This window comes from Schistocerca serialis, chromosome 8, assembly GCF_023864345.2.
Source record: "Schistocerca serialis cubense isolate TAMUIC-IGC-003099 chromosome 8, iqSchSeri2.2, whole genome shotgun sequence".
Lineage (NCBI taxonomy): Eukaryota > Metazoa > Arthropoda > Insecta > Orthoptera > Acrididae > Schistocerca > Schistocerca serialis.
This window is the reverse complement of record NC_064645.1, coordinates 579,840,547-579,857,754: the sequence shown is the minus strand read 5'-3', so window position 1 is coordinate 579,857,754 and position 17,208 is coordinate 579,840,547.

The window sequence follows — 17,208 nt, the reverse complement described above, 5'->3', positions numbered from 1 at the left end:
TTCACGGTCACATCGGAAACAGCGGACCTAGGGATGTTTAGGAGTGTAGAAATGTCGCGTACAGACGTATGACGAAAGTGACGTCCAATCACCTGACCACATCCGAAGTCTGTGAGTTCCGCGGATCGCCCCATTCTGCTCTCTCACGATGTCTAATGACTACTGCGGTCGCTGACATGGAGTACCTGGTAGTAGGTAGCAGCACAATGCACCTAATATTAAAAACTTAAATTTTGGGGGGTTTCCGGATACCCTTTCGATCACACAACGTACTTCAGTTGAAGAGAAATATACATCTCTGAAAAATGCGATCACATAAGTTGGAGAAACAAATGGAGTTACAAGGAAGATAACTCCAGAGGAACGTAGTGTAACGTGCGCGAGAGCCGAGGTAAAACGGCTGAAAAAAAAACGTAATTCCGTCGACATAAACACTGCAAAATGATTTCGACTGTTGAAAGGAGAGGAGAAAACGTTTAGATGAATACCGTGAGTTGAATTCGAGAAGGGGGAACATTGTCTGATGATAGAAGAAGAAATGGGGTTCGATATGGAAGACGTAAGGGATGCAGTATTAATGTTAAACATAGATTCTGAATACTTCAGAACCAGTAAAGCGGAAGGCATAGGTAATATTTCGAATTTGAGCATTTTCATTTAAGATTTCCCGTGACTGTTACTGATATCTAATAAAAGGACCGGTTTACTGTTACCATCAACTGTTTATTAATTTCCACGATGCCGTTTCGTCAGGCTTAAAAGTCCATCATCATGTAGGATTACAGTGGCACGCGTGCGGTGCGTTACCAATTTGATGTAACCCAAGGCACTACTGTGTAGATAAAAACAAAATAGCGTTTCAGAACGCGGGTCATAGCTTTTGAATGTCACTGACTAAAGGCTGAGCGAAAATGTTATGTGAAAGTAAAATAAAATACCGCCAGTGATCAGACGCTCTTTCCTCTATTGTGATATACTATGTGATCAAAAGTAACCGGACACCCAACCAAAACACATGTTTTTCCTATTAGGTGCATTGTGCTGCCACCTACTGCCAGGTGCTCTATATCAGCGACGTCAGTAGTCATTAGATACCGTGAGAGAGCGGCATGGGGTGCTCAGTGGAACTCGAACTTCGAACGTGGTCAGGTGATTGGGTGTCAGTTGTGTCATACATCTGTACGAGATATTTCCACACTCCTAAATATTCCTAGCTCCACTGTGAAGTGGAAACGTGAAGGGACACGTACACCACAAAATCGCACAGGCCGACCTCGTCTATTGACTGACAGAGACCGCCACCTGTTGAAGAGTGCCGTAATGTGTAATAGGCAAACATCTATCTATACCATCACACAGGAATTCCAAACTGAATCAGGATCCACTGCAAGTAACATGACAGTTAGGTGGGAGGTGAGAAAACTTGGATTTCATGGTCGAACAGCTGGTCATAAACCACACATCACGCCAAACGACGCCTCGCTTGGTGTAATGAGTGAAAACATTCTACGATTGAACAGTGAAAATACGTAATGTGGAGTGACGAATCACGGTACGCAATGTGGCGATCCGATGGCAGGATGTGGGTATGGCGAGTGCTCGGTGAACGTTATCTACCATCGTGTGTAATGCCAACACTAAAATTCGGGGACGGTGGTGTTTGGTGTGGTCATGTTTTTCATGGAGAAGGCTTGCGCCCCTTGTTGACCTGTGTAGTCCGCAGCTCGTGGTCGTGCGGTAGCGTTCTCGCTTCCCGCGACCGGGTTCCCGGGTTCGATTCCCGGCGGGGTCAGGGAGTTTCTCTGCCTCGTGATGACTGGGTGTTGTGTGATGTCCTTAGGTTAGTTAGGTTTAAGTAGTTCTAACTTCTAGGGGACTGATAACCATAGATGTTAAGTCCCATAGTGCTCAGAGCCATTTGAACCATTGACCTGTGTGGCACTATCACAGCATAGGTCTACATTGATGTTTTAAGCATCTTCTTGCTTCCCGCTGTTGAAGAGCAATTCTGGGATGACGACTGCATTTTTCAACACCATTGAGACACTATTCATAATGCACTGCCTGTGGCGGAATGGTTATACGACAATAACACCTTTGGAATGGACTATCCTGCGCAGACTCCTGACCTGAATCCTACAGAACACATTTGGTATGTTTTGGAACTCCGACTTCGTGCCAGGCCTCACCGGCCGACATCGATACCTCTCCTCAGTGCAGCACTCTGTGAAGCATTGGCTGCCATTCCCCAAGAAACCTTCCAGCACCTGATTGAATGTATGCCTGCGAGAGTGGAAGCTGTCATCAAGGCTAAGGGTGGGATAACACCATACTGAATTCCAGCATTACCGATGGAAGGCGCCACCTACTTGTAAGTCATTTTCAGTAAGGTGTCCGGATACTTTGATCACATAGTATACGTCGCATATCCCTTCATACTTCGTAAACACTGAGTGAACAAAAATGGCCTTGACAATATCATAGATGCAAAGAATATGTAGTAAAAACGGAAACACTGTTTTAAATTGCGACGTACATACCGGAGTTGGATAAAAATATGGAAACCGCTAGAAATGTATGACTGACCGTAAATGCTACCCAAGTCTTCAGCTTACTTCGTTTTATTTGTCCGCTAGCAGCAACTATGCAATGAACTCAACGCGTTTCAATTGTCAGTTGTGGTCAAAACAGTATTTTTTGTAATTCCAAAACCATTCATCGGTGATGCAAATAACTGTGTCAGAATAACGTAGCACGAAGCCATAAAAACTGGACTATGGAGCAATTGAAGATAGTCATTCAGTGGTATGGGCTTTGTTTCACACTGTTTCAACGTCTGTCCAAGTTTAGGCCTCTAGCGCGAAACATGACGGGGTATCGGTGATGATTTCGACAGACATATCGTGGTCTACCACGGGCCTCTGGTTACTCTGCAAGGCCACATTGGTGGTTTTGTCGTGTTATTCAGTCCAGAGACTGATTTGATGTAGTTCTCCATGCTACTCTATCCTGTGATACCCTCTTCATCACCCAGTACCTACTGCAACCTACATCCTTCTGAATCTGCTTAGTGTATTCATTTCTTGGTCTCCCTCTACGATTTTTACCCTCCACATTGCCCTCCAATACTAAATTGGTGATCCCTTGATGCCTCAGAATATGTCCTACCAACCGATCCCTTCTTTTAGTCAAGTTGTGCCACAAACTGCTCCCCATTTCTATTCAATACCTCCTCATTAGTTACGTGATCTACCCATATAATCTTCAGCATTCTTCTGTAGCACCACATTTCGAAAGCTTCTATTCTCTTCTTGTCTAAACTATTTGTCGTCCACGTTTCACTTCCATACATGGCTACACTCCATACAAATACTTTCAGTAACGACTTCCTGACATTTAAATCTATACTCAATGTTAACAAATTTCTCTTCTTCAGAAACGCTTTCCTTGTCATTGCCAGTCAATATTTTATATCCTCTCTATTTCGGCCATCATCAGTTATTTTTCTCCCCAAATAGCAAAACTCCTTTACTACTTTAAGCGTCTAATTCCCTCAGAATAACCCGATTTGATTCGACTACATTCCATTATCCTCGTTTTGCCTTTGTTGATGTTCATCTTATATCCTCCTTTCAAGACACTGTCCATTGCGTTAAGTTGCTCCTCCAGATCCTTTGCTGTCTCTGACAGAATTACAATGTCGTCGGTGAACCTCAACGTTTTTATTTCTTCTCCATGGATTTTAATTCCTACTCCGAATGTTTTTTTTTTCCTTTACTGCTTGCTCAATATACAGATTGAATAACATCGGGGATGAGCTACAACCCTGTCTCATTCCCTTCCCAACCACTGCTTCCCTTTCATGCCCCTCGACTCTTATAACTGCCATCTGGTTTCTGTACAAATTGTAAATAACCTTTCGGTCCGTATGTCTTACCCCTGCCACCTTCAGAATTTTCTCTAAGTCTACAAATGCTAGAAACGTAGGTTTGTCTTTCCTTAATCTATTTTCTAAGATAAGTCGTAGAGGCAATATTGCCTCACGTGTTACAACACTTCTACTTAATCTAAACTGATCTTCCCCGAGATCGGCTTCTACCAATTTTTCCATTCGTCTGTAAAGAATTCGTGTTAGTTTTTTGCAGCCGTGGCTTATTAAACTGATAGTTCGGTAATTTTCACATCTGTCAACACCTGCTTTCTTTGGGATCGGAATTATTATATTCGTCTTGAAGTGTGAGGGTATTTCGCCTGTCTCATACATCTTGCTCCCCAGATGGTAGAGTTTTGTCAGGGCTGGCTCTCCCAAGGCTACCAGTAGTTCTAATTACTGACATACTTTACGTGGCCACTTTGACTCATCAGGACAGTGTTTGTTCAGCAATGGTGGTGCTGTGTTCCAAGACGAAATACGACATGGCTCCCGTTCCCACAGCTCACATCTTACAGCGCTAGTTTTGTAAGCACAAGGATGGACTGTCACATCTATCCTGTCCAGCATAGTAACCAAATTTCAATATTATTTAGCCTTTGTGGCTTAGTTTGGAGAGGAGCATGCGTGATCGCTATCCATTTCCATCATCGTTAATGAACGTGCCTCTATTTTTCCGGAAGAATGGTATAAGATTACCTTTGAAACTATATAGGGCCTGTATTTATCCATTTCTAGACGACATGAAGCTGTTTCGAATGCCAACGGTTTTCCTGCGCCATATTGGAAATGATGTGTTGTGTTTTTGTCGTTTCTATAGTTCTGTCCGTTCTCGGTGTAGTGAAACAAATACGCTGTTTTGGAACAAGTAGTAAAACACTGTGGAGATCTTTCGTTGCGTTGATGTATAGAAATGTAAGTGTAAATCGTCACAGTTTTTCTCTGAGATAGCTTAATGCTTGCACACCTTCATGTAACCAGGGTGACATGTTAGAAACCTTAAGGGCAATAACTATGTTGCCAACAATAGCAAAATTTATGCATAAGTAACTCTGCTCCTATGTCACAGTGTGTGTGTGTGTGTGTGTGTGTGTGTGTGTGTGTGTGTATGTGTGTATGTGTGTGTGTGTGTGTGTGTGTGTGTGTGCACGTGTGCTTGCGCGCATGCGCGTGTGTGAGTCTGGGATTCAGAGATAGACGGTGAAAGAGACAGAATGAGAGAATGGTTTCACTTAGTTGTGGGTTGTTAAGATTACGTCTCTTACATGCTATAATGAAGTAAAGTATGAAGTAACAGATTGCATGGTATTAAAAATGACAGGGTTGTAAACTGTCAGTGTGTGGATGGATCTGTTAGGTTTAATGAGTCGCTCTAATCCATCGTTCATTTAGAGAGACAATCTACTCTCGTGTCTCCTTAGTCACTATTGACAACGAGACGGATGGAGTCTTGGTTAGGCATCAGTGGTTAGCTGCCTTTCAAAGATTCTGCTAAACAGCAACGGTATCCAAACCAACATCAGATTAACTATGTACTTCTACTTCTTTCGGTAGTACTTAAGTTCCTCGTCTGTTGGAAATGTTGCAGACTTTGTTTTCCACTACAACGTTTACTAGCTATATCTACTGAAGGATAAAATTTAGTACCGCATAACTTTACACTTATCCTAGTACGTTTGTCCTTCTGGGATTTCCCAGTATTCCTTGTCTGTTCTGCGGAGAATCTCTTTCCTATCTCATCAGCCCATTTTGAGCCTCTTTCTGTGCCACCGCAAATCAAACGTTTAGACTCTCGGTATTCCGTAAGTCAGACTTGAAGTACTCCGGATGAACAGTCACAAATTTGCTCCTCAAATCAAGGCCTTTGTTTAATAATACTAGACTTCTTTTGGGGAGGATTATTGTCTTTCCCTGTACTAGTGTGCATATTTAGTCCTCACAGCTTCACCTGTGTTGTGTGGTTGCTTCCAAGATAGGAGAAATCCTTCACTTCAAAATCAAATCGTTCAAACGGCTCTGAGCACTATGGGAGTTAACATCTGAAGTCATCAGTCCCCTAGAACTTAAAACTACTTAAACCTAACTAACCTAAGGACATCATACACATCCAAGCCTGCGGCAGGATTCGAACCTGCGACCGTGGCGGTCGCGTGGCTCTAGACTAAAGTGCCTAGAACCGCTCGGCCACTCCGGCAAGCCTACTTCACTTCATCTACAAAAAACAGTTAAACTCTTCTCCGCTGCTTCTTGGTGCTTTCATCTTCGGCTCACAATCAATCCACGTTACATGTTCAGTAGGCTAGGCCATTCAACGGGTCCTATCATTCTTCCTCACTGTCGGAAAGAATAAGGGAAAAAGGTATGTCACAATTTAATGTGACATTGACCACGAACACAATGGACTACAAACTCTGAACACAAGGCGATACGTTGCAGTCTGTTGCTTCAGTGACACGTCTCACATTTTGTCATAACGTATCATAACGTACTTCAATGCATTCGGTTTGAGTTCTGTTGACACTACGTGATGTATATCACGTATATAGAAAGCAATGTTCAGTGATTGCCCGGATTAGGACTTGAATTAACATCTCATTTCTCTGTAAACGTATAAGTTATTTACTTAAACTTGATCCAGCTAAGTATCTTGAAAACGACATACGTACAAAAAAAAGAAATATGTAGTAAGTGAAGAGTTTATATTAGTAGAGGGGATAACTGGCTGTGCTACAACTGGCCACATCCCAACCACACCACCTACGTGGCCGTGGTCAGTTCCGTATTTTCACAAGCGAAAACTCTTTTTTTATTCCACATTCGGATTCTACGCCAAAAAATACGTACGGTTTACTGAAACCATTGTTTCCCATTGGTGATAGGCCGCGCTGTGATCGAGAAGCCTCAAATGCGCCTACTTTTTCAGTTAAGAGCTGACTCATCTAAGCCTGCATTTCGTTAACGATGGAAATTTAACCTTTGTGTTCTAACGGTTGATACTGATGTTTAAGCGTTACTTGAGTGTTGCAAATGTGACTACACAATACAAGTAGTATGGCTAGTCATTGACATTTCTGGCAACTAAGCAAGTATTTGATTTCGATGGCCGCCCTCAGGATGACTGACTTCGGAGTGTGTTTCAATCCACTTGCCGTAACTCTCGCACTAGCCGCTTCGCAGCTACCAGTGGAACAGAAACCACAACCAGATTAATAAGGTAAGTGATAGTGACAGGTGCTGCTATGGATACGCATCGAAATGAAGCACCCCAGTGGTGAAAGGCTGGAGAACTCAATGATACGAAGATAGAAAAAGAAAATTTATTACATCCACATCGTTGTTGCTGGATCACGCCGAACGTATTTTCTAATCAGACGCTGAAACGGCTAACCATATTGTACTGTAGAATCTAATTTGAAGCACGAAATTAAAATTCTAAAATAAATGTCCGGCTTTAGAGCAAAAGGTTTACATTTATATCTTAAATGAAAAGAAGAATCAAATGTGTCGTATTGCAAGCTAACATCCCGAAAATGTTCGGGCTCACATGCGGTTCCCCTTCGTCGAAAGGTCTTGGCTCAAACGCGTCTAGGGGTTGAACCGCACGTGTCGCATTACAAGCCCTAAATTAGACACTTGTGACCTTTTGGTTAAATAGTCTGGCTGACGGCTAGTTTGCGAAATTGCATGAAACATAGAACGTTAATATAACATTTAACAACAGCAATAATGATATCGGGAGCTAAATTAACGACCAATTAACGATGCAGGCCACATAATTGCAATTTGGTTAGAAAGCAAAATAATAGCGGAAGTGGTCCTATTTAGAACTGCTATTACACTAGAGTGCATATCCGTTTGACACAGTTCGATCATTCACAATCTCATCGCGAATTACGAGTCCAATACTCCACCTCGTCAACTACGCGGAAAGTTAGAGTTCACAACAGGCGCGCGGCTGCTCTCTGCTCAGAGACTAAGTCCCGCGATACCACACAACGCGAAATATTGTGTTTCACTTCCCAGCTACCTAAAGAGCGAAGGTCCGCTTTCGCGTCTCCACCATCACTGTTCCTCTGCCCGACCCCGGTCGCGCTTCCCGCGCGCCGAACATCCTCGCTCAACTGACTAGGGCAGCTCCCATTCCTGAAGCCGTCTAACTGATTGGCTACGACTTATTATACATTATTTTACGTGTTAACATACTTAAATAATCAAAGCTTGATCACTTTCACGGTCTAAATAAAGTAACAATAATATCCATTACATAATATACCATAAACTCTTTTACATAAGACCAATACAATTTCCTTCTTCGCTTTGAATGCCACGGCCAGTAGCGTTACACTAACGTGCTTTCTGATAAATAAATAAACAACAAAAGTAACTATTATGCACTAAGCTTTAAAACAAATATTCTGTTACCTAATAATTCAATAAGGTGTCATGCTGTCATCGTTCAGTGTGTTTTGTGTGGAGGAAATGATGATCTGATGCTTAACTGAAAGTACTGATAATTTAAATTTACTATATCTTTTAAACAAATAAAGTTACGGAGTTGATGTTTATAACATTTGTCATTTGAATGATACGCTTTTATATAAAATGTCGACCGTTAAGATCTACTAAAGCGTTCACATTTTAGCATCCAGGTATTTGTTAGAAAACTTGTTAATTTCACGTAAACAGTAAATCTTAACTATTATAGATGTGATCAATATTCAAGTTTTGTTGCGATCACCATGAAAATTTATGAAGGATGGTAGTTTAAAATTACTGTGGCTTCATTCCCTGAATTTCTACAGAATTAAATAGTTTTCATAAATGTTTCCCTTGCGGCCGATCTTAGGTCCGCCATATTTAACACTGCTACGTCTCCCTGGCCGCAAACAACATCTACGAGGTTTCCCTATAACGTAGGTTATCGTCTGTCTCATTCATACACTACAGCGCTTAGGCCTTATTCAGCACAATAGATGCCTGTGAATTTCACCATCTCGTGGTGAATCTGCACTCTTTGTGGCACATGGTCCTGAACGACAGGGTTCGTTCCACAATTCCTGAAGGCTGACTCTTTCAGTGATATACTTTAATGAGAGCGAAATGCTCATTAACTCACAGGTTTTTAATCGCAAAAACAGGCACACTAATTTTGTCCATTGCTGTGCTATGTACCACAAATGGGAGATGATGGATTAAGTAAACCATATGTATTTTTTTAGCACAGAGTTCAAATGTGCATTAAAAATGGGGAGCATCCGTTTGAAACTACGAATTCGACCCCACTCACGCAAAAGGAGTGATTAAGGTGTGGACAACTCTAGCGCCGACAGTTGTCCCCTTTACTGATATCAATTTTCCACTTACAACACTTTTTTGAACGATGCGAAGTTTTCGAGATATTTAGTAGTGTCAAGTTAAAACAAACGCCATGTATACTGGTAGCCGCATGCAAAAACTTTCCTTAGTTTTGAGATCTGTGACGCAGCCTACGACTCTTGTTTTGTACGGCGAAACACTTAGCTGCCAGCACCCTTTTAGGCTTGAGGGCCAGGTGTAGGTGGTTTGATGCGTCCGATTGTATAACCCGCTTGCCTTGGCATTTTCTTGTGCACCACCTGCCGTGAAAACCAGAGCGCCCACTGTAACGATTTTCGCAGTGGGAGTGATCCAAGTAGCTTCCCAGAAAATCAGATAACGTAGTGGCGGAACACTTCAGTTCGGCTGAGTCTCCACGGTTAACGAGCTGGCGGAACCAGGTGCAGCTCTCTGGGAAAACAAGTGATGTGAGGCTGCAAAAACCTTGCACAACCACGAGAGTCGACGAGACTCAAGTCCTTACATGCGAACTTCCGGATAGTTTGCAGAAAATTTAGAACGAGTCTCCTCATTTTTGAACAGTAAAAACAGCAGAATGCTGAGCTAAGACTTTCAATAGGTTAACACGGCACTCCCGGAAAATGTTAATTTATTTACAGCCATGCCACTGGGCACCATTACCTGATTGGTGTACCGAAAGGCTCACAGACACAGAATGGAGAGCTAGTCTGGAGAACGAATAGGATTCACTTCTTTCCTAGGCCCTGGACAAAATAGACTTCGGCTCCAGCAGGCGTTGCGTTAACACTTCGCCCTGAGCATCACGTTCTCTTACGCCAGCGACACATACAAGTAGATCATGACTTCTGCTCCACTATGGGAAGCGCTTCGTAAAAATGTCGCAAACTTAGACAAACAAGTAAAGAAACTGGAAATTTATTGGTAGGCGCAGTGTTAGGGTTGAGCAACAGTTTTGGATCTTGTTACTTTGTGGTGAGTTGCAGAGTACATTCATTTTATTTCTTGAAGTAGTACTTATCCTCTAGATAACCAAACTTCTGGTGTAATCACTCAATCACTAAGTAGGTAGCCCGAGTCAATATATGTACACATGATTTACTAGGTGATAGCCTCATCCCTTTCCTTTATTTTCTAATCTTTACCAAGGCTTCAGTATCATTCATGTTGAACAGTGAGTTAACCTATGTCCCTGCGATTTCTGTTCCTCAGTCACATCGTATGATTCATGTCAATGTTTTCTATCTCCAATCTGTAATAAATTAATTTTATTTGGAAACCTGTTACATTTTGTAATTTGGTGACCTCTTTGCAATGATTAAATATGATGCTAGGTAATCAACCGAAGTCTCATGTTCAGATACGCCCATCCTATTGCTGAATAGATTTTATCGCGAATGAAATTTTCACACTGCAGTAGAGTGCGCGCTGACATGAAACTTCCTGGCTAATAAAAACTGTGTGCCGCACCAAGATTCGAACTCGGCACTTTTGCAAAGGCAGAGGTCCCGAGTTGGTTGCATAATCCCAACCGCGAGGACAGGGGAGGGGGGGGGGGAGGAGGAGAAGAGCGTGTTGCAAGGGCATACACGGAAGTTACTTTTAACTTGGACAGGATGGCCGGCATCCTTCCACTTCTGAAGCTCACAAGAGACAGGACCGCCTTCTCTAGCGTCGAACCGGCCAAATAACCTCCAAGTCGCTGAAGTATTTTCCAAAATATGTTCACTCACGGAAACCTCTTCGGGCGCTAGGCGATAACCGACAGTTAAAACAGGGCTAGACGCCTTCACAGGAGCCTATTTGTTCTCTCATGTACCGTCCAGAACTCCAAACTTTTCGCGACCTCGGCCGACACGCTCTGCACACCACATATTCACTACCAAGAACCTCCGTGTTTCATGGTTTTGTCCCCTCCGATGGTGCCACCGGCGTACCTCGAAAGTTATCTAGACAAAGATCGTCAAGGAAGGGTGAAATCGATAGTAGGCCCGGCCAGCCCGGATCATTGATGATAAGAAATCTATTGAGTAAGATTTGAAATGGTTATTTCTTCAGTCAATATTCGTACTGCAGTTTGCAATGTTAGAAAAATATTTATGTTACATAACTCCACAACAACAAACGAAACACAAAACTGGATTTGAACACAGGGCACTGCGCTGCTAGCATCTGCAGGAGCAAGTCGTTTGATTTTACGATGGTCGAATGGACTGATGAGGTCACGTCGCAAGTTTGATCACCAGTTTCTTGGAAAATATTAAGTGTTGGTATTCAAGCTGAACGTCCTTTTATTTTCATTCTTCTTTTATCTTACGTACAGTTTCGACTGTATTGGAGGGCGACCTTGGGCGATATTTGCGACTGTATCAGAGAGCGGCCCATGGTGGTTTCCCCTTCGTAATTAGAATCTCTGTTACGTGTAATATAGGTGATCAGGGAAGAATAAAAGATGTAGTACAGAACACGACCATAGTAAGAATCAGAGAGAAATTAGCCAGGGCCCTACTCCAGGAAGAGGCGTCTCACTAATACCGTATAGCACTAGTCCTACCTTTGATAACATCAGGAAGAGAGTCCAAAGTTTTCTCCATACGCACTGTATTAAGCCGGAACCATTCATTAATGATTAGATCCCTTATAACTATCAACTTGCCAGGATAAGGAATGCAACGTTTCACCCACAGGTTCCCCACAGCTCCAGAAACTTTACGTCCGAATCAGAGGCGGTACTTCCGTGGGACAGTTGAAGTTTTCAGGAGCCTGTGAAAATAACTGTTATCTTGGAAGACATCACGCCGCGCCACAGCGTACTTGGAATGAATACGTAGAGGATGAACCATCTCTTGGCCACCGAGAATGTTGAAATGGACACCTTGTTTCATATCAATTGAAACCTGAATCAGTGTACACAAGTCAGGGCACGAAAAATATTGCCAAAACATATGTAACCAATGGCGCCGTCAGGGCACGTGACACCATCCGTCATTGGACAAGAGGAAAAATTGTCGGTCAACACAAAACTCCTCCAGGCTCTTATGTCCAGTTTCTGAGTTGTTCGGCCCGCTTTAGACATACAGATTCGTGGGGCAGTGAAACAGTTATCTTTTATGAGGTACGCGACTTCAAAATCCTCCCCACACCGCTCCCTTCAGAGTGTTCGTTCGGTAACTGGTTGATTATCTCACAAAATTATACATCAAACGAAAAAACTACAAAGAACGAAACTCGTCTATCTTGAAGGGGGAAACCAGATGGAGTTATGGTTGGTCCGCTAGATGGCGCTGCCATATAACAAACGGATATCAACTGCGTTTTTTTTAAAATAGCAACCCCCATGTTTTATTACATATTCATGTAGTACTTAAAGAAATATGAATGTTTTAGTTGGACCACTTTTTTCACTTTGTGATAGATGGCGTTGTAATAGTCACAAACGTATAAGTACGTGTATCACGTAACATTACGCCCCTGCGGACGGTATTTGCTTCGTGATACATTACACGTGTTAAAATGGACCGTTTACCAACTGTGGTAAAAGTCGATATCGTGTTGATGTATGGCTATTGTCATCAAAATGCCCAGCGGGCGTGTGCTATGTATGCTGCTCGGTATTGTGCACGACATCATCCAAGTGCCAGGACCGTTAAGGAAACAGAAAGTGTTCAGTCACATATGAAACGTCAACCAGGACCTGCAACAAGTGATGATGCCCAAGTAGGTGTTTTAGCTGCTGTCGCGGCTAATTCGCACATCAGTAGCAGACAAATTGCGCGAGAATCGGGAATCTCAAAAAGGTCGATGTTGAGAATGCTACATCAACATCGATTGCACCCGTACCATATTTCTATGCACCAAGAATTGCATGGCGACGATTCTGAACGTCGTGTACAGTTCTGTCACTGGGCACAAGAGAAATTACAGGACGATGGCAGATTTTTTGCACGCGTTCTATTTAGCGACGAAGCGTCACTCACCAACAGCGGTAACGTAAACCGGCATAATATGCACTACTGGGCAACGGAAAATCCACGATGGCTGCGACAAGTGGAACATCAGCGACCTTGGCGGGTTAATGTATGGGGCAGCATTATGGGAGTAAGGATAATTGGCCCCCATTTTATCGATGGCAATCTAAATGGTGCAATGTATGCTGATTTCCTACGTAATGCTCTCCCGATGTTACCTCAAGATGTTTCACTGCATGATAGAATCGCGATGTATTTCCAACATGATGGATGTCCGGCACATAGCTCGCGTGCGGTTGAAGCGGTATTGAATAGCATATTTCATGACAGGTGTATTGGTCGTCGCAGCACCATACCATGGTCCGCACGTTCACCGGATCTGACATCCCCGGATTGCGAACATCACAGAAGGCAACTACTCGCTATTGAGAGGAATGTCGTTACACGTATTGCCAAATGCATTGAGGTTGACGGACATCATTTTGAGCATTTATTGCATTAATGTGGCATTTGCAGGCAATCACGCTGTAAGCGTTCTCAGAAATGATAAGTTCACAAAGGAACACGTATCACATTGGAACAACCGAAATAAAATGTTTAAACGTACCTACGTTCTGTATGTTAATTTAAAAAACCTACCTGGTACCAACTGTTCGTCTAAGATTGTGAGCCATATGATTGTGACTTTTAAAGTGCCATCCATTAAAAAGCGAAAAAAGTAGTTCAACTAGAACATTCATATTTCTTTACGTACTACACGAATACGTAATAAAAATGGAGGTTCCCATTTTAAAAATCGTAGTTGATATCCGTTTGACCTATGGCAGCGCCATCTAGCGGGCCAACCATAGCGCCATCTGGTTTCCCCCTTCAAGCTAGACAAGTTTCGTTCTTTGTAGTTTTTTCGTTTGACGCTTATTTCGTGAGATATTTGGCCCGGTCACGATCAGTGGACCACCTTGTATGTGTTGGACAGTCCCCATTTACACACTCTAAGGAAAAGTAAAAACAAAGGCGCACCACGAAGAATTATCCGAATGGGACGAAAATCAGAAGATGTCATGTACATGTAAACGCAAACATGTGATTACAAATTCACAAAAAACTGAATGATGTATTCAGGAAAAACGAGCAAGTCGGTAACGCGTTGGCCCTTTTGTAAGTAGTTTCTCGGCTTGGTTTTTAGTGATAGTGTTTTTAATGTCTTTCTGTGGGATATAGTGGCCTATTGGCCGGTTAGACCGTCGAAATTTTGCGTTGATTGCAGGATGTTGGCTATAATGCTCCACATGTTCTCATTTGGGAGAGATCGGCAACCTTGCTGACCAACGTAGGGTTTGGCAAGCACGAAGGCAAGCAATATCAACTCTCGTCGTGTGGGGGCGAGCATTATCTTGCTGAACGTAAGACGAATAAGGGTTGCTACAGGGCAACAGAACACTGCGTAGAACATCGTCGATATACCGCTGAGCTGTAAGGGTGCTTCAGATGACAAGCAAACAGGCTCTGCTATGAAAATAAAAGGCTCCCCAGATAATCATTTCTGGTTATCGGGCCATATGGTAGCCTATAGTCAAAAAGTAGTATCACACCGCTGTCTGGGGCTTCTCCAGACACATCTTCGGCTTTGAGTCTCATTGACTGGAGTAGAATTGTCTTCACTGATGAACCCTGCTTCGAAGTGAGCCCCATCATGACCGACGAAGACGTGTCCGGAAATGAACCGGGCAGGAAGGGAGTACTATGCTGTCTGTAACCCGCAATGCGGCCCGACAACCAAGAGTGACGCTCTGGGGCGCCGTTTCTTTGCTTGTCATCCGCGGTATCCTGACAATCCAGCGGTACTCGACGATATTCTACACCCGTCTTATTGCCCTTCATGACAAGTCAGCCTGGGTTTCCATTTCAGCAAGATACTGTCCGCCCGCACATGACTAGAGTTTCTGCTGCTTGTCTTCAGTCTTTAAAATCCCTATCCTTGGCCACCAAGGTCGCTGGATCTCTCCCCAATTGAGAATGTCTCGAGCATTGTAGATAATGTACTCCAACCATCTTGGGATTTCGGCGATCTAACGCGGCAGTTACACAGATCTTGGCATAATATCAACTCTATTAATCAAGGCCAAGCTGAATAATTGCTTGCATAAGAGTTATAGACCTATTAACTTCTCATAGTAGGGGATCACAGTCATGTGAAACCTTTTTAACGACATCATATTCACTGTTGACTAATGACGAAAACTGAAAGCAATGAAGAAGAAAATCTTAGGGAAATGACACACTATCTCTAACACACTTATTTTTGTCATCAGTCTTCTGAATGGGTTGATGCGGCCGTCCGCGAATTCCACTCCTGTGTCAACCTCAGACAAGTAGTTGCAGCTTAAGTCCTAATTTATTTGCTGGATGTATCCCAATCTCCATAAGATTTTTAATTTTATAATTTCAATTTTTTTACACGGTTAGTTCTTTAGGACCAAATTGAGAAGCTAAGATCCACGGTCATGGACCGAATCAGTAGATGAAAGTTAACATAGATCAAATAAAATGTGGACTAACCTATGCAGATGTCAAGTTACAACTACATATTACCATAATCAACAATATAACGCAAGAATTATCTTAATTTTCTACGGGAACTCCTTGACAAAATAGAAGAAGCGATCCATAAGAATCCTTTAGATGAGACGAATGTGCGAGGATTACTGCAAAGACTTTTTTTTACTCTTGTGACAGATTGTTGAAAATGGATGGAGCAGAATACTGCAAGCCGTTCTGTACAAGAGTCAATGAAGTGCGATCCAAATGCACTAACTAACCTAAGGACATCACACACACCCATGCCTAAGGCAGGATTCGAACCTGAGACTGCAGCAGCAGCGCGGTTCAGGACTGAAGGGCCTAGAACCACTCGGTCACATCGGTCGACTGATTCTTGAGAATAAGGTCATATTGCTAACAACAAACGACATTAAAAAGTGTGTACTGAGACGCCATTTTAAGGATTTCCGCTTTCATGAGCTGTAGATGCGAAGAGGTTCACCAACTGAACACTGTATCTTGCTCGAACTGCCTGCTCCTGGTCCAAAAATAACCGTTGTGAATGGTAAGAAATACCCCTTAACATAATGCCCTATGTCATAAGCGAATAAGGTAAGAAAAGTAGACTAATTTTCGTGCTGGACTCTCACTTATTGCATATACTGTTTCAGTAGTACATACAGCAGCATTCAGTTTTTCAACAAGATCCTGAACATGGACTTTTCGTGGCAGTTTGCTATCTACTGAACAACCAGAAATGTGAATGTTCAGTCTCACTATTAATGTTCCCATACTGTAGAGCCAAAATGTCAGTTTTGGTTGAACTGTGTGTTAGAAACTGCAAAAGCTCGGTCTTATTGCAATTTTGCATAAATTTATTGTCTACAAGTCATGAAATTTCATCTTGAACAGCACTATTTTATACACTGCCTATGTTGCAGTGAACATCCTTCACTTCCAAACTAGTGTCATCAACAACCAGAAATATTTTGGAATCGCCAGTCATGTTAGAATGCGTATCTTAAGGAAAAGAAACAGTAGCGGTCCAAGCATTGATCCCTCAGGCAACCTTCATTTAACCGTGCCCCAATGAATTGCCAATTTGTAGCGCTCCTCATGATGCTGAAAGAGGGAAGGCTGCTTAATAACTTGCCGATGCAGTTAGAAGAGCTATAATAGACATCGAGCATGATGGAGAGAGTCATGAAACGAGTAGATGTCGGAAGCGTAATGGTGGACGGAAGGCAGCGATGACTACGCCGTGCTACACTGAGCGAGGCACTAAGTTCGACAGACTGTGAGCCGCTGTCCTGCAGTTAGGCCCCGGTGGGAGCAGTCGAGGCGTCAGGTAGTGGCGGTGCCGCCTGCATTAACATCGCTAATCTCGCACGGGGGAAATTCCATTACGGCGCTAAACACCGCCGTAAACTCGGC